At 50.5% G+C, this 22,877-nt stretch overlaps 2 protein-coding genes across 2 annotated transcripts in view; both read right to left on the bottom strand.

The window, feature by feature from the left end:
- ARMC9 (armadillo repeat containing 9) overlaps positions 1-10,985 on the bottom strand; it is a 151,857-nt gene extending 140,872 nt beyond the window's left edge. Inside the window, exons 1-2 of the mRNA XM_028482596.2 lie at positions 10,899-10,985; positions 6,538-6,884 (exon numbers count right to left, since the gene is read on the bottom strand). The gene's annotated coding sequence lies outside the window, so the exon portion shown is untranslated. The remainder of the gene's footprint in view (positions 1-6,537; positions 6,885-10,898) is intronic.
- A 10,081-nt stretch (positions 10,986-21,066) lies between these two features.
- Positions 21,067-22,877, bottom strand: part of PSMD1 (proteasome 26S subunit, non-ATPase 1) — a 106,839-nt gene continuing 105,028 nt past the window's right edge. The window contains exon 24 of the mRNA XM_024124467.3: positions 21,067-21,274. The gene's annotated coding sequence lies outside the window, so the exon portion shown is untranslated. The remainder of the gene's footprint in view (positions 21,275-22,877) is intronic.

Here is a 22,877-nt window from a genome sequence, read left to right as displayed (position 1 = left end):
GAGCGGCTGGGCCCGTGAGCCATGGCCGCTGAGCCTGCGCGTCCGGAGCCTGTGCTCCGCAACGGGAGAGGCCACAACAGCGAGGCCCGGGTACCCCAAAAAAAAAAAAAAAAAAAAAAAAAAAGAAATCTTTAATGTCACCCGAAGTCCATAATCATTCAGCCTTACGCTACCGGAAGGGGAGGTGATGTGCATTTACACAAGTGTTAACACAAGGTTCATACACCAGAGAATTTATTAGGTCAGTTTTTTAAAAATTAAGTGCAAGAATGCCCAACATCTTTTATATTTTCAAAACAAATAAATAAAATGTCGTGAACTTTTTTTTTTTTTTTTTTTTTTGCGGTACGCGGGCCTCTCACCGCTGTGGCCTCTCCCGTTGCGGAGCACAGGCTCCGGACGCGCAGGCTCAGCGGCCACGGCTCACGGGCCCAGCCGCTCCGCGGCATGTGGGATCTTCCCGGACCGGGGCACGAACCCGCGTCCCCTGCATCGGCAGGCGGACTCTCAACCACTGCACCACCAGGGAAGACCCGTCGTGAACTTTTTTAAAGTAATTTTTCTTCTCTTCCTGCCACCCCTCCCCAAGGCGTACCCAAAGCAGCCATTCCCTGGACCCCACTCCCAGTCTCCTCCCCCGGGCTGCTTGCCCATAACCTCAGAGGAATTACAAAGCCTGGGCTCTAATGCTAACTCTGCCATTCACTGGCACCTGATCTGGGGCAAATCACTGGAACCTGTTTCTATCTGTAAAATAAAATGGAGAATTTATCAGATCTCTTCTAGGTCTAAGAATGCATGATTTGGGACTTCCCTGGGGGTCCAGTGATTAAGACTCCACGCTCCCAATGCAGGGGGCCCAGGTTCGATCCCTGGTCAGGGAACTAGATCCCACGTGCATGCTGCAACTAAGAGACTAAGAGTTCACGTGCCACAACTAAGGAGCCCTTGAGCCGCAACTAAGAGCCAGTGCAACCAAATAAATAAATAAATATTAAAAGAAAAAAAAAAAGAATGCCTGATTCTGTAACCTTACATTTTTCTGCCCATGACAGTGCATTCAGTTTGAAATATTTGAACACAAGTCCGGAAGACGAAATTTAGAAATCTCCCCCTTTTCATTCTCTCTGTCTCCCCGTCACTGTCTCGTGACTCCGTCTCTCCCGAGGTGCCTCCACACCACCTTCCATCACCTCCCTCTCCACCTCACTCCAACGTCCAAGCTACAAGTGATCTTTGCCCTCCTGTTTTCGACCCTCCCGTGGTTCCACCTCCAGATGAAGGCCAGGCTCCTTCGGCCCAACTCTCACGTCAAATCCTACACCACTTGGCCTCCAACACTCTTCCTTTTGCTCCAGAGGCTTGAGCCACGTGGGCCACCGTGCGGTTCCAGTGCACAGCCGCTGGACCCGCCCTGCACACGCCTGCCCTCCCTGAGGGCTCTGCTTTCACTGCCCCCTCTGCCTCGTGGCCCCTCCTCCAGGCATCCACGTCCCACTCAGGTCTCTGCTTCAAAGTCACCCCCTCAGAGCCTTGCCCTGACCACCCTCCCTAAGGAGCCAGCCCCCGGTCACTTCCTACCCTTTCTGCCGCTTTACCTTTCTCAGCAGCACTAAGCGCCCCCTGACAGGAACATCCTTCCATTAACGTATCTGCTCACTGTCGCTCCCACCCCGGGGTACAGATTCCACGAGGAAGACACGCGTTCACTTGGCATCCCCAGCGCCTGGACCAGTGCCTGGCACACTGTGGGTGCTCAAAATTACTTACTGAGCGAATGGAAAGAATTTCAGATATGAAGAAAATACGGCAAAGAAGGAGACAGAGCGCGGAGGAGAGGGGTCTGGGGACATTTTAGAAAGGGTGGTCGGGGGACTTCCCTGGTGGTCCAGTGGTAAAGAACCTGCCTAACAATGCAGGGGAGGTGGGTTCCATCCCTGCTCAGGGAAGATCCCACGTGCCGCAGAGCAACTAAACCTGTGCGCCACAACTACTGAGCCTGCGCTCTAGAGCCCGTGAGCCACAACTACTGAGCCCAGGCGCCGCCACTCCGGAAGCCCGCGCGCCTAGAGCCCGTGCTCCGCAACAAGAGAAGCCACCGCAATGAGAAGCCGGCGCACCGCAACGAGGAGTAGCCCCTGCTCGCCGCAACTAGAGAAAACCTGCACACAGCAACACTTGCAGCAATGAAGACCCAATGCAGCCAAAATATAAAAAGAGAAAAAAAAGAAAGGGTGGTGAGAGAAGGCCTCCCCCTGGGAACAGGAGTGGTGAGCAGAGATGTGAGAGAGCAGGCACTTCCCAGGCCTGGGCAGAGGGTTTTGCAAGTGCTAAGGCTTCGGGTGCTGGGGCAGGGGTGCCGCTAGGGCAGAAGAGCAGGCCGACTGTGGCGGCAACGAGGTGCCAGGGCCCAGTCCAGTAGGACTCGTGTAGGGGACTGGCCGGGCCGTTAGCCGGGCACAACGGGAGGCCGGGAGGGGGCTGACCCAACGTGGCTCGCGTCTTGCGAGGAGCGCCACGTCTGCCGGGCCAGGAAGAGACCGCAGGGCCCCGTGAGAGGAAACGGAGGATACGGGGAGTTCGGACGAGCCATAGGAACCGTGTGAAGTGTTCTGGTTCCAGGTGTAAAGGCAGAGTGGCTGGCTGCTGCTGGACCGGATGCAGCATGTGAGGGGACAAGGTGAAGGCCGCCACCTGGGGCCTGAGCAGCTGGGTGAAGAGTAAGGCACTCACTGATCTGGGGAAACTGGGGAGGGGCGGTCTGAGAGCTAAATCAAGAGTTCTGTTCCGGCCCTAAACCTGAGATGCAGAGCAGACATTCAAGCAGGGGCGCTGAGAAGGCCGACGGAGTGAAGGGGGCCGAGGAGATGGGGGGAGCGTACGGCGGTTCGGCAGATGAGCACGGTGACTGACGTGACCCCGTCCCGGGGAGAAAGTGCAGCTGGAGAGGAGGACAGGCCCAGGTTGAGCCCTGGGGCCCTCGGAACTTGCGGGGTCAGCGAGAGGGCAGACTAAGCAAGAGCAGAGACTCGCGGGGAGACACGACCAGGACACTGTGACACTCTGGAAGCCCAGGGAAGGTGCTTCCCACGTCGACTGCGCCTGCGCGTGGTCAAGGGAGACGAGGACAGGAGAACTAACCCCTGGATTTGGCAAAATGGAGTTTGGTTGTGACCTTGATAAGGGCAGTGAGGACATGTGCCTGACTGGAAAGGGTTAAAGAGAGAAAGGGAAGTAAGGAAGGAGAGACAAAAAGGACAGGAGAGACGGCATGGCGGCTGGAAAGAGACGGGAGGTTTTTTTTTAAGAAGGAAGATGTTGTAAGCGGCGTGTTTGTACGTTGATAGGAGTGACCCAGTCAGAGAAGGAAAAGTGGGTGAGGCAGGAGAGAGAGGAGATGGTTAAGGAAGCAATGTCCTTGATGCGGCCAGTGTCCAATGAGGGCCAGGCCTCACACAGGGATGGGGACAGGACATCTCCTGACACAGAGGGATGGCAGAGGATATGGGTAGCGACCAAAGAAATGGACAGATTTAGTGGTAAGAAGCAAAAGAAGAAACAAGGTCATCAGCTGAGAGCAAGAAGCAAGTTGGTAGTTTGAAGAGAAGGGAAGGTAGGAACCAAATCAACTGCGGAAACACGGCAGGATCTCCAGTATTGAGAGTCTGCTGAAGATACATGGACTCGAGGGACTTCCTTGGTGGTCCAGTAGTTAAGAATCTGCCTTCCACTGCAGGGGACATGGGTTCGATCCCTGGTCGGGGAACTAAGATCCCACATGCTGTGGGGCAGGGGTCCCCAACCCCCGGGCCTCAGACCGGTGCCAGTCCGTGTCCTGTTAGGAACCAGGCTGCACAGCAGCAGGTGAGCGGCAGGCGAGGCAGCGAAGCTTCATCTGCTGTTTTCCACCGCTCCCCATCGCTTGCATTACCGCCTGAACCATCCCCAGCCCGTCCACGGAAAAACCGTCTTCCACGGACCCGGTCCCTGGTGCCAAAACGGTTGGGGACCTGCCGTGGGACAACTAAGCCCGCGCTCTGCAACTACTGAGCCTGCGCACTCCGGAGCCTGCGCGCCACAACGAAGGACCCCCCCCCCCAACCCATCATGCCACAACAAAGATCCCGTGTGCCGCAACTAAGACCCGACACAGCCAAATAGATAGATAAATAATATTAAAAAAAAAAAAAAGATACATGGACTTGAATCCCAAACAGAACCAGTCTGCACCATTTTGCACTTTTCTCCAGCCACTTTCAGCTGTCTGAGTTAGGTTAACACGGTGAGGCTTTTGCAGGAGAGGGGAAAGAGAAAACAAGCATAACAGCAATGGAGCAATGAAGTTAAGCTACGTTAAAGATGGGGGGCGGGAAGGTGCATAAGGGGGTTGTAAGGCAGTGAAAAAGTAATGGGGTCAAAGACCTACTTCAGAGGCTCATCAAAGTGAGCTTGAAAGATAGAAGGTGGTGCTCAGAGAGCAGGATGAATAGTTCAAATCAAGAGTTTGAAGGTGGTGCAGTAATACAGAGCTCACGGCTGCAGAAGTGGGCAGATGAGGAGGATGGAGGAAAAAGATGCCTATAAGTAAGGAGGACGAAGAAACGTGTGCAGCCAGGATTCTGAAACCCCTCAAAATGAAGCAGAGGAGGTGGAGACGTAGACGGTGAGCCAGGCGCTGCAGTCTTCAAGGGAAACAACTGTGGTAAAGCCCACGGCATGGACTTCAAAGGTCGGGGGGTAGGGGGTGACGGGGAAGTAGCAATGAGGAGCAAGCAGGACACCCTGCCTGCCAGTTACACAAGGTGTGAGGAGAAAGACAGCTACTGTCTGAGGACCACCCACCTCTCCAGCCTTCCTCTGGACCAACCACCACCCCCTGTCCCTGTTCCCGTCCCGGCTCCATTCTTACTTCCCCATGTGAGGCCCCAGTAATACTGAACTCCCGGCCATTCCTCCTTACAAAATGCTCCTTCATGATTCTAAGCCCTTGGATGTACTCTTTTTCACCTCGTGGGCAAACTCGACACATCATACTCAGTCAGGGCTTGACCTCCGTCACGAAGTCTTCCAGGAACCCCTCTCCTTCCTTCCCCATCAAGGCAATTCTCTCTCCTCTGGGGTACCTCTATATCCTACATTTACTTCTACTGTTATACTTATTACCCCATTAAAAAAGGCAGGCAGCTGTATTTAAATTTTGTATCTCTAGAACCTAGCACAGTGCCTGGTAGGCACCCAAGACATGTGATAAATAAGTGAAGCCCAAGCAGAGGGAAAAGCATTTTGAAGGCCCTCGAACAAGAAAACTTTGTTGTTTTGAGAACCCAAGCTCCTTCCCACCTCAGGGCCTTTGCACATATTGTTCTCTCTGCCTGCAACACTCTTCCCCTCTCTTTCTTCACCTGGCTAAGCCCTGTGCTTATAAACATCACTTCGTCAGAGAAGTTCTTCATGACCATCTTTTGAACAAGATTCTGCTATGATCATCTGCCAGTGAATGTGAGCCATCGTGGGGTATTCTATTACTCTGACATTCTTAAAAATTACAGAATTTTCTGTACACTTTTATATCATAATAAGTTCACTTATTGAGGGCTTATTGTATACCATGCAAAATGCTTCGCATTTAATTTTCACAATAAACCTGAACGATGAATATGATTTATATTGCCCTTTTACAGATGAGGCAGCTGAGGCTCAGGGAGCTTAAGGTGCTCCCAATAACTCAACTAGTAAGTAACAAAGTGGGAATTTAAATCCAGACTGAGATTAACCACTACACAGTATTACCCCAAAGTTTGGACCACCTCAATCAGAATCACCTGGGATGCCTGTGAAAATGAAAATTCCTAGCATCACTCTGAACTTACTGAACACAATGCCCAGAAATTGTTTTACACAATCTCTCCCGATGACTTTTATGCACGTTCAAGTTTGAGAACCACAGCTTTACTTTATGCAAAAACTAGAGAAAACTTCTTCAGTCACTCTTGAGGACTGCAGTGGCAGCTTCTGATTTCTATATAATTGGGATTTAGGGCCTACGAGCTGGTTGAATAAGGGGAAGACTATGGGATTTGTATGGAAGACGAATCTGAATAGGAAGCATCCTGGTTTTGCTTAGATTGGATGAAGTCTGGACTCAACCTGGGTGCCTGGGGAGAGCGGTTAGCTGATGGAGATAACGGAAGGGATGGATCTAAAAGCCCCAGGCCGCCCTCTCGTGCCGCCACTCCCCAGCTGGACGACAAGGAGCCCCCTTCAAGCTTGGCTCACTGAAGCAGAGATCAGGGACTACTTGTGGGAAGCAGCTGGGCCTGTCCTCGGGATATCCAGGCAGCCGCCTCGGGCCCACAAAGTCCAGGACAGCAGTCGAAAAGTGGGGTCATGCGGCAGCGGCTTATGAGTTGGCGCGTCGGGGTTTTCCTCTGGGGAGAGGGCTCAGCAGAGCCTCGGCCCTCTGGCCCATCACCACTCCTCCCCGCCCGGGGACGGCGGGCTCGGGGGTGGCCCGGCCGCGTCGGGGGACGAGCTTACCTGCTGCTCTGACGCGGGCACACGCGCCTACCCTGCCCGGCAGCCCCTTGTCCAGCCGTCGCCCCGGCAACCGCCGCCGCCTGCCTGGCACCACGTGGAGCAGCGCAGCCAATCACCGGACGCGACCTGCGCGGAGCATCCTGGGACAAACGGCGGAGCCTGGGGGGCTAAGCCCCGGGGCTTCCAGGCGGCGGAAGTGAAGTCGCAGCTCGCAGTTCAGAGTCCGCTGCGGGTTGCACGATGCAGGGCTGCGTCACCCGTCCTCCTCTCCACAACTTCCCATTGGTTCATTTCCACAAATATTGCGCCTGGCGTTGTGCCTGGCTCTGGGGATGAGCCCGACCAGGCTGGAAACAAAACCGTCAAGAGATTACAGCGTGGTGCGCGCGGAAAAAGATAGGCGTCGTTATTCCCATTTTACAGGAGCGACCCAGGGTCAATTTAGAGCCAACAATGTAGCCCAAGATAAGCCTTAAAGCTCCAGGCACCAGGGTTCCACCCCACTGTAGCAGTTTCCAGGGATTTTAGAGAAACTTTTTTTTCCCCACGTGAAATGTGGGTTTTAAAAAAGTAAAACAGGAGCACAAATCACCCCTCTCCTTGCGCGTGGTGCTTTTGAACTGAAGTTCACCAGCACTGAAAGAGCACCTGCGAGTCGCCCAACTCTGGGCTGGAGGCTGGGGAGTTGGCTAGAGATGGAGAAAATCTCTCCCCACCCGGCATTGAGGACCAGATCTCCATGTTTCCATCCCCATGCTTCCAAGAAGGTGGAGACCACCAAGGCCAGAGACAGGGAAGAGGGCATGTAGAAGGTAGATATGCTTGCCTTTGAAGAAGCCCTAAGATGGTCTGTGGCCATCTCCCCAGGCCCCAGGCCTGACAGTGCTCTTTTGAGATCTGAGAGTGTTTTCAAAGAAGGGTTGTATTTAGCAGGAAGAGACACCCTGTCCAGGTAATATGAATTGAAAATAAACCTCACTGATCATAATGATAAAAGTTCACATCTATCGTCAACTCACTGTGTGCCAGACAAAATACAGGACAACCAATTAAGTTTTAATTTCAGATAAGTTTTTAGTATAAGTATATCCCCAATATTGCCTTATTGTATTGTGCATATAGGACATTATATTTCCTGTATTTTTATTTGCTAAATATGGCAACCCTATGAGTGCCCACTTGTATGTAATCCTCACACCACATCTATGAGATGGGTAATATTTTCAGGGGTTTACAGATTAACCATGTTGTACTTTACCTGCCCTCTGCTCCTGGGAAGCAGTGATGGTTAATAAATCCCCCCACCCTTTTGTGTTCTGGGAAGGGGCTTACCAAAAAGAACTACCCTTCCTCTTGTGACTTAGCTAAGGCTCACCATCCACTCTTCTTCATGACTCCTATAAGATTCATGGATGATGCCCTTGCTTACCTGTGACGAGGCCAAACATAGACCTTTCCCCTTTTGCTTGAACCTGCTCACCAGGCCAGACACAGACCTTCCAAATCCCTGTTCTTTGTCTCGCGGTTGATTAGCTGAGATAAGAACTGTTTGTGCCCCCCTGAAACTAGTTAGATACAGAGATAAGCATGTCCTGTTCAGCTAATTGACTGAGATTTCCCCTGATGGCAAAATCATCCCAGCTGTAAATCATCCTACTTGTAACCTGTCTAGCCCTCCCTCTACGAGTCCAAGGTAAAACCACCCTGTGGAGACACTCTGATGTCTGACCTGGTGTGCTCTACCTATTGCAATAGCCTGAATAAAATCAACCTCCTCGTCCAGCTTTTGTCTTTGACAAGATGAATAACACAAAGAGGTTAAGAAATTCCTCCAAATTCACATAGCTAGGGAGTGGTAGAACCAGAACTGAACACAAGACCTTGTGCCTTTGAACCCTAGGCTCTTAACTACAATAAAAGCCACTCCAGGGAATTCCCTGGTGGTCCAGTGGTTAGGACTCTGCCCTTCCACTGCAGGGGACACGGGTTTCAATCCCTGGTCAGGGAACTAAGATCCCGCATGCTGCGCAACACTGCCAAAGAAAAAAACAAAAACAGACGAAAAGACCACTCCTGCTTTACTTTTTCTTACAAGTGCATTTGCCTCATGATCAGGATGGGTCACTTACAAGTGCATCTGCCTGATGAGCAGGATTTGCGCAGCATCCCCTCCCTTCTAGAAATGCACCCCACACCCCGACCCCTGACCACAGGGATGGGCATGACAGCCCAATCTGGACCAATATTGCCCCATCCTTCTGACAAGTGATTGGTCCAGGATAGGCATGTGATCCAAGCTGATCCAATGAAAGTCTTTCCCTGGGATTTTTCTGTTGAAGTGTGGTCAGTTCATTGTAAAATGAGACTCCAGAGCAGCCTACTGCCGTGTTCTGCATCACATGGGAAGGCCAGAGAAAATGAAGCTGTTACCTAGAGAGATGCCAAAAGAGCATGTTGGGGGCATCAGATCCTTGGTCCCAGGCTCTTGAGTTCCCTGGAGCAGCCCTCACTCCATCCATTGCATAAGCACTGCTCCCCCACCCATGCCAGCATTCTTCCAATCAACCATCATTTTCATTTAAACTGGTTCAAATTGAGTTTCTGTCACTCGCAACCAAAAGAAGTCTGACTGTTACAGACGTAATTTCTATACGTTAAATCAACTGAAAATAGCTTAAAATTTTGTTTCTTGTTAAACAATTTATTTCCAGGGATGTGAGTCACATCACAGCACCCAGTAGTTCTGTGGCCTGGATGAGGTTGGCAAAAAGATCCAGACCTTAAAATGGCCTTCCCAAAGGGCAAGCACAGAGGGCAATACGTTGGTCTGAACTGAAGAGTAGATGCTACAGTGACCGAATTTGGTGGTTTTCTCGCAGGTTGACACATCTTGAGGACCAGCAAGGCATGGCTCACAAGGAACCTCTTCAGCTGTGCCGCCAACCCTGTCCCTAAGCATTTCCTGGCCTCGTTGTTGTCTCAGCCTAAGCAGCGATCCACTTGCCCCAAACCAACTTTACATCATGACTACTCTTTTCACGGTGAGACCTACGTATGGACTTGAGAGGGTGTGTGTGAGACAGGGACAACTGGGCTGCTAAATAAATAGTTGGTTAATCGTGACAATGAAAAGAATAATTCCTGATGGTAGAAGATGCACATAGTAACGCTGAGTCTCCCTTTTCACCCCTCTCCCAACCTATAATGAATGTCCCATGAGCTCAGTTGAACCTGAGGTCAAGGGTAAGACGTAGAACTCCTTGCTGGCCCTGGATGAAGCCTTTTACTGCTAATAGACATCTGAAGCCAAAAGCGAAACTATGGCCGGTGAGGAGAGAATTTGGGAGGATGGCCCACTGGCTTTCCCATGTGTGGTCCCCAAATCAGCTGCCGCAGCAGCATCTGGGAGCTTGTTAGAAATGCACATTCTCAGGCCCCACCCAGACCTGCCGAATCAGAAACGCTGGGTGGGGCCCAGCAATCTAGGCGATTGGGACTGATGGGCGCTCCAAGTGTGGGGGCCGCTGGACTTGAAGGTCTCGGGTTGCGCGGGCTCTGGGCGGGGGCGGGAGCGGGAGCGAGCATCCCCCGGGCCCCGGCGCGGGGAGCTGGGCTCTGCGAGGCCGGATCTGCGCCCGCCGCCCGCCCGCGCGTCCGGCTGGCTGGCGCGGGGACCAGGTGGAGCCGCGGCCGCCAACGCAGCCGCTCCGCCCCGAGAGGAAGCAAGCAAGGCGCCCACGGAGTTTTCACCCAGTGACCCTAATCTTGGGCGGGGGGTGGGGGGGGCGTCACTGCAGTGACCTCGGGCCTGGGAAGGATGGGGTCAGCGCGGGTCCTGGGTAGAGCTTAAGACAGCAGCCGTCGGACCTGACCTGGGCTCCGCCCCGGCGGAAATTCGGCCCTAATCTTGGGCGGGGGGGGGGGGGCGTCACTGCAGTGACCTCGGGCCTGGGAAGGATGGGGTCAGCGCGGGTCCTGGGTAGAGCTTAAGACAGCAGCCGTCGGACCTGACCTGGGCTCCGCCCCGGCGGAAATTCGGCTCCTGTCGGGCCCCAGGCGCACCCGCGCCTTCTCCCGCGGTCACTTCCAGGAACCTGGACTCTGGCTGTGCCAGCCCGGCGGTCAGAGTGCAGAGCGGTTCCCAGAAATCACACGCGCTCTGGAGCGGAGACAGACCCCACCCGGGCGGCCCGGGCGGCACTGTTTTCCTCCCACCGCCGGCCCCCAGCCCTGACCCTGGGAAGGAAGTCGGGGCAGAGCCACTGCAGCGGCCCGGGGCACAGCAGCCCAGGCCAGCCCCGCCTTTCCTCATTACAAGCTCTCTGGCCCTGTCCCTTTTCCTCCCGGCCTCAACTCCTTACGAAGTCGCGCCAGGGACGCAGAGGACTCCTTCACGTCCAGTGACAGAAACCTGTCTTGAAACAGCTTCAGCCAAAAGCGACTTTTCCCGGCTCCCGTCACAGGGAAGTCAGGCGCAGCCCGCCTCCCTCAGGCAGAGCGGGAAGGAGGACCCCAGCAGTGCCTTCGGTTCTCGGCTTCTGTCTCTCTCCCCTGGGCTCTGCCACGGGCTGTGTGTGGGGCGGGGACTGGAGGCCCGCTCTCCCCGTGGCCGTGGCCGGGCCCGCGACCTGGGCGGAGGGGCAGGGAGGACGAGCGAAGCCCTGTGGGAGCGCTCTCCCTGGAGTCTGGGGCCCGAGGGTCTGGTTCCCCTCGCTCCTGAGGCCTGGCTGCACCCTATCCTTGACTCTTTAAAATGGCTTTGTGTGTATAAGATGAAGGCTGCTTCTGTGCTGAGCATGTTCGAGTTGATTACCCACAAGGAAGAGTCTGGACTCCCACGGGCTCCCTGGGCAGGGCTGGCTGCCTCCCAGCCTCCCTGCCGGTGGGCGTGAGGCGGAGCTCCCTAGCATGGAGGAGGGGAGAGGGGACACAGACACTGCCCCAGCGTCCAGCTCTGTGACCTCCTCCTCCCTCCCGCTGGGACAGGGGAGTGGCCTCGTCCTCCTCTGTAGGCGTCCCGGCAGGGCCTGCCGAGATCCTTGGGGGAGGTGCTAAAGTAGGCAGAGATGTTGGAGCAGCTACAGTGTGGCGGCATCTTGTCCAGGCTCAGAAGTTTCTGGTAAATGGAGCTAAGGCAACCCCCGCCCCCGCCCCCCCCCCGCCCCGCCGCGAGTATTTGCTTTGAGGAGGGGCTGAGAAGCTGTCCAGGGAAAATGATCTGAACTCTGTCCATCGCTAGGGTTCAGGCAAATATGGCCCAGCTGAGAGCCTGGGATAGTCCTGATGGAGGTCAACCTGCAGGGGTAGAGGTCAGCCTGCAGGAGCTGAGCACATCCAGGAAGGAACGGGAGGGGCAGTATCATCAAACTCTGCAACAGTCTGAGGCTTGGCCAGCTGGCCAGCTCTTAGCAGCAGGGTCCCACCTCAGAGTCACAGATCTTTGGGACTGCAGTGACCATAGGCCCTATGTGACCATAGGGATCACATGAGAAAACTCTGGAGAGTGAGAGAAGTCCATGGGAGGGGGACCTTCTGCTGTGAGGTGAGCCTCCATCCACCCCTTCGAGCTCCCGGGCTGGGAAGCCACAGCCACTTAAGAGGTAGCAGCACCTTTGCTCTGGGCCTGTTGGCCGGTGGGGGCAGAGGAGGAGACGCTCTGTTGGAAGGTTTCCCAGCTGGGCTGTGAGGGGTGAAGCCTAACAATGAAGGCCAGGCTAGGAGGGTGACGGGTGCCGTTTGTATGGAGATGAAGGAAATTTCCTTCTCCAGATTTTCTCGTAGGCTGAGCACTGGATTTGTTTGGAAGAAATATCTGGATACGTCCTTTGGGGTAAGGGTGGGTGAGGAGCAGATGAGAACCCAAGGTCTCAGTGCTCTGCCTTCCAAGGGGGCTGGGTGCTAGCCCTGGGGTGCTGGCTAACGCACCGCTGCCTCCAGGGGTCACCCTTGATGGTGGTGCACCATGGTGGCCCTGCTCCCCAGTGTCCAGGCCTTGCTTTGAACCCCAAAGCCCTTGCGTCTAAGCTATCCAGGTCTTTGGAAAGCCAGGTCTCGGGCCAGGCCAGCTGTGGCCACACAATCGTGCAGGCAGGCCTTTTGCCATTTCCCCCAGCAGTGCCGAACCCAGCACACAGGTCTGGGGAAGGAGCCAAGACAAGGGACAGTTTTCTATCATCCTGGCTCCAAGAGCCCTCAGGACCCTGGTATGCCTGCCTCCCATTTTCTAGAACCATCTGTCCTTTGGAAATGTGTGTGCACCTCTCTGGAGGAAGTAACAGGGGCTGTAGACAGGTAACGTTCTCTACTTGCCCTTGAAAGTCCGGCTCAGTCCGGATCCTCTAATCGGGGCTCTGGGGGGCAGGGGGCACGGGGCAGCCCAAGCCCTCTCGGGGGGCAGTGGGGGGCTCTGGGAGCCCCCCTCTCCTCCAGGAAGCTGTGAGAGCTGCAGGCCCCTGCTAGGGGAGCCCACTTATTTCTTCTGCCTGCTCGGCCCTCACATGGCCTTATAGGGTAGAGGCTGCGCAGAGGCCTGGCCTGCTGGGAAGAGCAGGCGGGGAGGCCTCAGGGTCGCTCTCCATGGAGGCTGCGCCGCTACCCTGGGTGTTGAGTCTCCACCTTCTCAGGCTCCCCCTCCATCACATGCTTTGTAATATCCTCTTTCCTATCCTCAAATGAAATTCCCAGCTAATATAACCTCCTCACCCACCTGATTTTAAAATAATCATGATAATGCAATTTATTAAAAAATAATGTATTTTTCCATATGTAAGCACTTGGGCCGACTACACAGGAAGACAGAAAGCAGTCTGATGCATGTGGCCTCAGGCAGTTGCTGCCGTGCAGACTGGCGCAGGGGTGTGATGGTGGCGACTGGGTAGTGCAAAAGGATGAGCAGCTCTTAGTAAAGTTCTGGACCAGACCGAGCCACGCGCGGCAAGACGTCCAGCATGGTGGGCTCCCGCCAGGAACACCCGTTGGGTTCCCCAGTCATTGTGGGAACTAAAACTGCCTCCACCCTACCGATGTGGGAAATGCCTCCCTTCCAGGGGCAGTTACGCCTCACTCCTCGGAACTGCAGCTTCAGGCTGTGAGGGTGGAGGGGAGATGAACATGAATCCACCAAGCCCAGACCCGGGGGCTAATGACCCCGTGTGGGCAGAGGTAAGGGACACAGTGAGGACAAACACAGGTATAGTTCACGGTCCCCACTTGGTGTCTCTGACCTCACTCCCTCTGCTGGAGGACATGACACCATCAGGCTCCAGCAAAAAGCTTGATATCCCTGCCCCCACTTCGTCATCCTCAGTGACCGAGTTGTTCAATTTGGCCTAAAATTTCTCTCAGATCCACGTTCTTCTCTTTATTGCTTCTGCCTCCTGCTTCGCTCAAGCCTCATCTCCCTGGTGGAAGACTGCAGTGGTTTCCTCTGACCGCCCCCCCGCCCACCAATTCAGTCACCTCATCTGTCCCCTAGTACACCCTCTGTGTTAATTTGCTAGGGCTGCCATACAAAATACTAGACACCGGGTGGCTTAAACAGCAGAATTTTACTTTATTACAGTTCTGGAGGCTGGAAAGCCAAGATCAAGTGTTGGCAGGTTTAGTTTCTTCTGAAGCCTCTCTCTGCAGCTTGCAGATGGCCTCCCTCTTGCCCTGTCCTTACACGGTTGCCCCTTGGTCTGTGTGTTGTCTGTCTTGTAAGGACACTAGTCATAGGATTAGGGCCCACCCATATGATTTCACCTTAACTTCACCACCTCTTGACAGGCCCTATCTCCACATACAGTCATATTCTGAGGTAAGGTTAGGACTTCAATATATGAACTTTGAGGGGACACAGTTTAGCCCGTGGCACCCCTCTTTAACGGTTCTTCTTGAAGTAGTCTTTTGGTATCAAATGCCAGAAATTCAACTCTAAGTGCCTTGTGTTTTGCTTAAAAAAATAAGAGAACTTGTCACTCATGGAACTTCACAGTCTGGAGGGAGAGACCCAGCTGGATTGGGAGCTTGTGCGATGCTGTCAGGACCCGCCTCTGAGCTCGGGGTCCTCTGGGTCGGCATCGCGTTCAGGCTCTTGGCGGAGCGAGGCTCAGCTTTAGGGCGCGTCAAAAGTAGAAGAGAGAGTGGCCCCCAGTAGTTGGAACAGAGGTCCCAGAATTGGTCTTGTCTTCTCAGATTGGCCTGAGGGGCTGCGTGCTCCTCCCTGAACCCGTCACCGAGGCCTGCGGGTGGAGTGTGCTGACCACCGGCAGCTGGGCTGAGCTAGGAGGTCAGCAGTTCCCTCAGGGAAGAACGAAGGCACAGACATCAGTTCCCAGAAGGAATGCAAATGGTGGCTGGTTTGCAAACGTTATAGCAGCTCACTGGAGAATGGGTGAACACAGGAGTGAATGAGCTCCCTCGACCTTCTCTAACGTGGTACAGAAATGTGAGCTAAGGCCAGTCATCTATGGATTTAATTTCCACGGTTTGGTTTGGTCACACTGGCTTTCCCCTCAGATGTGATGCTTTTCCATATTCCTTATTAGTATCAGCTCCACTGCCAGAGCGTGACTTTGTCTCGAACCAGTCAGTGGCTTGAGAATGTTCAGGGACTAAGCACAGATTACATGTCCCTGTTAAGGACAGATTAGGACCTTTAAAGGCTCTAAGCACTGAAAAGATTATGGTGCCTCCCCCGGCCCCGTTGCCCCCATTAAAAAGAAAGACATTTCTAAGCCACAGAATAAATGTAGGGAGGTCTAACAACGTGTTCATTTTCCCCAAAAAGACTTTTAATTGCAAATATATGTTGATCAAATTATTCTAAGAAAAATGGAATTATTTCTTCCTGGGCTTCTACCCCGCTGGCTCCAGCACGCACTTTTGCCTGCTGACGGGGAATTTAGCCCTGCCCGCCCTGCTTGAGCGCGCTGCCGGCTGGGCTGAGGTGCTACTGGACTGCGTGGACACAGCCCCCCGAGAACCCTGACGAGAGGAAAGGCCGAGGCACCTGTGTCCAGGCCTCTGTGGGGCTGGCTTGGGGCCTGGAGTTTCCAGGGCAAGGACTGACTGGCATCCGCTCACAGGCACTGTCTGCACGGGCAAGGCGACGTGCTTGCATCTCCCTGGGTCACTGCGAGCCGCAGAAGGTCTCAGGCTGGGGGCTCCGGTGGGGCGCTTCCCAGCGGAAGCGGTGCATCGTGGCCGCCCCTGCTCCTCGGTACGCCCACCGCAGGGCTCTGGGGAAGAGAGCGAAGCATCTCGGTAGGTGGGCTGTTACCAGGGTGAGGCAACCCAAAGTCCTTTTTGCTGGTGAGCCGCAACAGCCATGGTGAGCACAGGCGAGCCTGGAGTTAGGGAAGCCAGCAGGCCTGCTGCCATGTACCACATGTACGACAAGCGAGACCTGGCCAAGGGGCCTCAGCAGGACAGCACTCTCACTTCCTGCCACTTGGTCCACTGATCTGGTTTCTGGGGACCTTTCCTCTGGGGAATAATTCTGCCTCCAGGTATGTCCCGCATTGCTGCTGGAGACATCTGTCTTACACGGAGGGCTTTTGCCGATGGCTGTGCCGTTGGAGGGGTTCTGGGGTCCTCACTATCCCCGTATCCACACCCCGTCTAAACGCCAAGGGGACCCAAGTGTGGAGGCAGCTTTGGGTAGGACAGTGTTTCTCAGTGTGGTCTCAGGATCATCTCTATCAGGATCACCTGAGTGCCAGCTAAACTGGCTGATTTCTGAGTCGGACTCCAGCTCTGTCAAGTCACTGCCATGGCGGCTAAAATAAGCAGAAGCAAAAGAATCAGGTTTTGTAGTCAAACCTGGGTTTGAATTCCAGTTTCATAACTTACTCTGTATACCCTCATCCTCCCTAAGTCCCATTTTGTGTACAATGGGATAGTAATACTTGGCTCACAATAGAATTGTGAGGATGGAAAATGGTAATGTGAATAAAGCGCCGAACAGAGTGCCTAGCACACAGAAGCTAAATACATGCTGGCGCTATCATCGGTCCAGCCATCTGTCTGACCATCTGTCTGTCCATCTACCTGTCCGTCTGTCCATCTAATACTTACTGGGAGCCTACGATGAGCCAGGAACTGCTCTAGGCACTAGGAATACATCCATCATCAAAAACAAGCTCCCCGTCCTCAGGACGTTTACACACTAAGCGGGGGATACAGACAATAAGGGAACATATGACATGCAAGGTGGTTCTAAGTGCCATGGAGAAAAATAAATCAGGGTCAAGTGTATCACCAGACTCCCCAATTATTTAACCTGGAGCCAATAGGCATTATGTTTCAAACACTGTGACAGGGACTCTGGGGGATATGTTGGGGCTTGCTCTTAAGGAGCTTATCTATAAACTGGCTGGGCGGTAAAAATCCCATACACACAGGAAATCACTGGAGAACAACGAATTACCTGCCAACCATGTATATCATCATACACGCCTGGGAGTTGCTCAGAGGAGAGACTGATTGAATACCCCCACCAGGCTTCTAATCCAGGAACAAAGGAAGGGATATGCTTACTCCTTATTTTGGAGAGGCTAGTTCATACCCAGCATAAGCAGAAAGCCTTGTATGCTTATAACCCTCTTACATCTTTAGAACATGAATCAGGGCTTCTGAGAAAAGATCATGGCACGAGTCAGAGGCTGCTCACACCAGGTCGTGGGAATACAACGTGATGGGAAACTCTTTTATCTCTGTCCAACTATTTGCCAAGTCACAGCTCTGTGTAATGCCCAGGATCTCTGAAGGTAATTGTCTGCCGGATGCAATTTTATTATAAATAACTCACTGATTTGGCAATCACTGAGTGCATGCACCAAAGGAACTGCCCAGATCCCAGCAGACAGACGGGAAATGCCATCAGCAATGGGCTGTGTTGTAGAGGCAACGGGTGTTTGGAAATAATGATTTTATTGACAATCCCTTTCTGAAAAGGCGTACTGGCTTAAGAGTATAGAGGAAGAAGACACAAACTTGGAGCAGAGTATGGAAGTAGAATAGCCAGAAAAATGGCTATTTGGAGGTCTGTTGCCCTCTGGATCAAACATGCCCAGAAAACTAATAGGCCAGAGACCAGCTCTGTGGAAAGATGAACTGGAAACACAACTGTAAACATGGTGCTTAATGTCAACCAGTCACTTCACTCTTATAAGTGCCCTCATGTGTAAAATGAGGGGTTAGACCATACCGTTCTGATTCAACTAAAATTTAGTGAATACGTTAGTGCTAGGTTCTTTAACCTAGATAGATTATCTCAAGATAACAGCATCTAGCTCACAGGGTTGTCGTGAGGAATAAGTCAACACATGTGATTCTTAGTATCTAGCATGTAGTAAGCATGTAATAATCAGCCATTATCATTTAATCCCCCAACCTTGAGGTAAACATTATTTCCTGTGTACAAATGAGGAAACCACTAAGGGACAAGATCAGGATCTGAACCAAAGACTGAAGCCAGAGTCTACGACCTTCCCATTATGCAGCTCGGTTTGGAAGGGCCCTCCCTTCCAGTTCTTAATCGTAAAAAATGAGAGCGTAGAAAAGGAACTTGAGCTCTAGAAACAATCAAGCTAAGCAACTTCTAAGGGATTTGCCGTGCAAAGCCAGAGTGTTGTCTCATTTATGATGAAGATAATAAGGAGGGTTGGGGAGAGGACTGAGACAAAGCCACAAGAGCTTCTTTGCCCAAGCTCAGCTTCTCCTCATCATCTCAGGCCAGTTAGAGATTTCAGACACACCATCTTGCACATATACGTACACAAAGAAAAGCCAGGGCTCTCCAAGAGTAAAACCAATTGAAAAACAGTCCTTAGAAGGATCGTTTAATCACTGCAGGAAAGAAATGAGAAGGCGTTTGGATTATCTCCTCGTCTGTCCTCATGGATTCTGTCCCGGGGGTACTTAGTGCTCAGTCGTGGCTCTCACCATTCTCGACAATACAGAGTCCAAGAATATATGATCATACATTGTGCGCTAGGGTTATAATGGTGAGCAAGACAAAAGTGGGGGAAGATAGGCAAGTCAACTGGGCAATGAATGACAATAAGGTGTGATAAGGACAACCGGGGCAATACTGGGCGCTGGGGAAGCAGAGGACCTAGTCCAGCTCTGGTGGGGGAAACTGGGGAGGGTTTCTTAGAAGAAGTCTCTTTAAATTGAGACCTAAAGAACTAACTAGTAGAATGTATACATATAACTAATTCACTTCACTGTACAGCAGAAACTAACACAACATTGTAAAGCAATTATACTCCAATAAAAAAAGAAAAAAAAAAGAAGTGACTAGTAGATTCACCAGACCTTGAGGGGGAGGCGGGAATAAAGAGAGAAGGGTATTGCAGGGAGAAGGAATAGTACGTGCAAAAGCCAGTTATCTCTAACTGGCCTGAGATGATGAGAAGAAGCTGAGCTTGGGCAAAGAAGCTCTTGTGGCTTTGTCTCAGTCCTCTCCCCAGCCTCCTTATTATCTTCATCATAAATGAGACAACACTTCGGCTTTCCACAACAAACCCCTTCAATGGATCTTTGAAGGAAGTGAAAGTGGTTCTGAGTGTGAGGTGGGAGGAGAGTGAAGAGATGGGAGGCTGGAGAGGTGAGCAGCAGCTAATGCCTTGGACAACCTTGTACACACAGAAAAGGATCTGCACATTATTCAACAAAGAACCACTGAGAGACTTTAAGCAGGAGACTAATATGGTTTGCAATTTAGAAAGATCAGTTTGGAGAATGGAGTAGAGTGGGCCAAGTCTGGAGGCAGACAGACAGTTAAGTACTTAAACTATGGGCAGTGAACACTGGGGAAGGAGGGTGGATGAACTGGAGAGATACTTGAGAGGCTAAACTGAGTCAAGGGTGAAGCCCTTCTGGATTTCTGGGTGGATCACCAGATCGAGGGGTTGTAATTAGCCTCAAGGGGGAGCAGAAGAGGCTGGACATGCTTTGCTTATTTGGCTTGAAGTGCCTGTGAGGCAGCCCAAATAGGGATGCCCAGGGAGTGGTTGGATGTGCACCCCCCTTGCCTTCAACTCTGAAACAGTGTGCCCCAATGACAACACTGGCAGTAATTGCTGCCATTCTCCCTTCTGTTTCTTCTATTCAATGTGTCAATTCTAGCTCCTGTCCTGTTTTCATACGTGACTTTATTTCACTCTACTCTATATCACTTTAGAGTTCTTTGCGCCTTAGTTATCTCGGTGCTATGCGTATCTTAGGAAATCTTCTAGGAAAAAAAAAATCAGGAACAGAGATACAATCTCATCATAATCTGACCCAAGTGGCCATTTTACTTTAATAAGCTCGCATTTTTAAAAGCTATAACCTTAAGATTTAAGACCAAGATACAAATTCTAAATTGCACTTCTTACCAGGAGCTAGTGTTGACTAATCCCTGAAGTTCAATCCACTATTTCAGAAAGAATTTATTAACTTTGGCCAGAGACCCATGAATGTACCACTTCTCCCAGACTACTCAATTCTGGACAGTGACATCACTGACAGACTTCTGTTTTTTAAACATTTCATATATTAAGGGAAATGTAAGAGATAACCGTGTCTGAAATGCAAGCAATGTTAAGAGGTTGAACAGGAAGGACATAGCTAATGAGAGGCTAGGAAATGAGATAATCTCTTTTAGAGAATCATCTGATACTGAGGAAACAAGGAATTTACAAAGGAGGGGATACAATGAAATTAACCAATGAGTGGAGCCATCCTTTGGGATCAGTAACCTTTAGACCTGGACCTAACAACAAAGCTGTGGTAGATGAATGGATAGAGCTGATCTACCCAGGAGTTTGTTTCCTCTAAAAATAGTTGTTTTCTTTTTTTTTTTCAGACTCAGAAGGCTATATCTTAAATTAAGAAGTGGAAGAATCAAGGTTGGAATAAAGAACTATTTGTGTATAACTGTTGGAAACTACCTACTTTTACTTTAATAGTTGAAGGCCAAGGCACATGCCACAACTAAAAAAGACCCTACATAACCAAATGTCTGCATTTTTTATTACCTTTAAGTTATACCTCAATAAAAAAAAAAACCATGAAAAAAAAAGTCAGAAAAGGAGAAAAAAAAGAGTACATTATTAGATCTTGTGCCTAAAGAAATTGAAATAATTTATATCTATTGTCCTTAACAGGATCAAAAGCAGGAAACAATAAGCAAAGCTTATTTTAAAAAAAAAAAAAGCTTCTGAGCTGCCTAAACAGACTACATTTCCCTTGGATCATTAAAGGGACTTCCTCAATAAGTGATGCCACCCTACACCCTGAATCCCATTAATAAAAATGCAGAGAATTCTTGGAGTAATAAACAAGGGTGGTTGTTTTTCTCTCTTATTTTTTCCATTATTTTTCAAATAATCTATAAAATAGTTTAACTCTTTCACCAATATTAAAGTCATGCATATTCATCCTAGCAATCAAAGATTTAGCTCTTTGGGTTTAGGCGTTTCATGGTGGGAGGAAAGAGTACTAGATCCATTTATTTAAAATCCAGGCTGAAAAACAAACAAGAAGTCCTTGTCCATCTGAAGATCTTAATATATTTATTTGAAAACCAAGCTGTGTGAAAGAGAACACTAAATAGTCATATACCATCTCTTCAACCAAAGACTTGGACACAAGGTCAGCACAGAGGCAATGATACATGCAGTGAATAGCAGGTCTCAGCATGAACTTCCTCACAGGCGTTTCCAATATGAGCCTGGACAATCTTCTTCAGGTGAGCAATAAGATCCTGGGGAAGGCGGGAGTGGGAGAAGCTAGGGTTATTCTTTATTTTAAAAACATTAAAAAAACCCCAAACAAACTACTAGATGTTGAAGTCTAAAACTAGCCTATAGACTTCCCTGGTGGTCCAGTGGTTAAGACTCCACGCTTCCACTGCAGGGGTAATGGGTTCGATCGCTGGTTGGAGAACTAGAATCCCACATGTTGCACAGTGCGGCAAAAAAACAAAAAACAAAAAAACACCCAAAATAAAAAAACAAAACAACAAACAAAAAAAAACAAACTAGCCCCTACCCCTGCTGATGCAGTCCTAATATGACAGTTTGTGCTAAGACAGACTATAGTTTTCAAATTCTCATTTGACTGGATATTTTACCCTTTTAAAAACGAACAAGGGGAACTTCCCTGGTGGTCCAGTGGGTAAGACTCCACGCTCCCAATGCAGGGGGCCAGGGTTCGATCCCTGGTCGGGGACTAGATCCTGCATGCATACCGCAACTAAGAGTCCGCATGCTGCAACTAAGAAGTCCGCATGCTGCAACTAAAAGATCCTGCATGCCGCAACTCAAATCTGCGTGCCGCAACTAAAATCCCGCGTGCCGCAACTAAGACCCGGCGCAGACTAAATAAACAAATACGAAAGTAAATAGATAAATAAATAAATACAAAAAAAAAAAACTAACAAGAATCCAATTTCCAACTGAAAACTTCTAAGCCATTTTGTAGTTAACTGTCTTGAAAGACTTAATCGGGGGTTTTCAGTAAGGTATTGTGAAAGGCTGAAGAGGGCTTATGTGAGTTCAGTTCTGCACACAGACTGAGAGCTCAGGGTATTGGTATTAATATTGTCATGTGCTGGTTGGGTAAAGCTTAGGAAACCATCAAGAGCTGGAAGACAATTTTCAAAAGCAGGAAGGGAAGTTATAAATCTCCAAACTGTCTCTTGGAGGTTTGAATATATTTTTCTACTAATAGCAGGGTTTCTGCCTTAACATTTACCTGAGATTTCTATAAAAGCTTTCATTAATTGCTACTTAGTGTGTAACACTCACAGCGCTAGATTTGCAACTTGACATTTCAAATGTATTTTTCTTTTGTCCTAATGTAATAAATGATACTGATCTTACTTTCTTTAAAGAGTAGAATAAATTCATATTTGTTTGACAACGTACTTGTAGTAGGGTGGAATTAGAGAACCTTGATTATACAGTTTATATGCATCTTCAGATACGTGATGACCATTCAAAAAAAATTGGAGGAAACAGAATGACAATTTCGTGAAATTGCAATCTTTTGCATCTAAAAACCCCCTTCAACATTGTTAGGACACTGGCATAATAATAATCTTTTTCAACTGGACAAAGCTTTGTGTTACAGTCTAACTGACCCCAAAGTACCTATAAGCACTATGTCTTATACATATTAGATGTTCAATAAATAGCTTCTCGAATAAATGAACGGTAAGGCTTTTAGTGCCAAAAGTATTGCCGAAGGAAAGGGAGAGAGAGAAGAATCAGTGAGGAATTTAGACCTGTGCTACTCAAAGTGTGATCTACGGACCAGTGCCCATCCACAAACTATAACTGATCCACAACAGGGAGCTTACATCA

Source organism: Physeter macrocephalus, chromosome 2 (assembly GCF_002837175.3).
Source record: "Physeter macrocephalus isolate SW-GA chromosome 2, ASM283717v5, whole genome shotgun sequence".
Lineage (NCBI taxonomy): Eukaryota > Metazoa > Chordata > Mammalia > Artiodactyla > Physeteridae > Physeter > Physeter macrocephalus.
The sequence above is the reverse complement of the archived record's forward strand: the minus strand, read 5'-3'. Positions and strand labels throughout refer to the sequence as shown.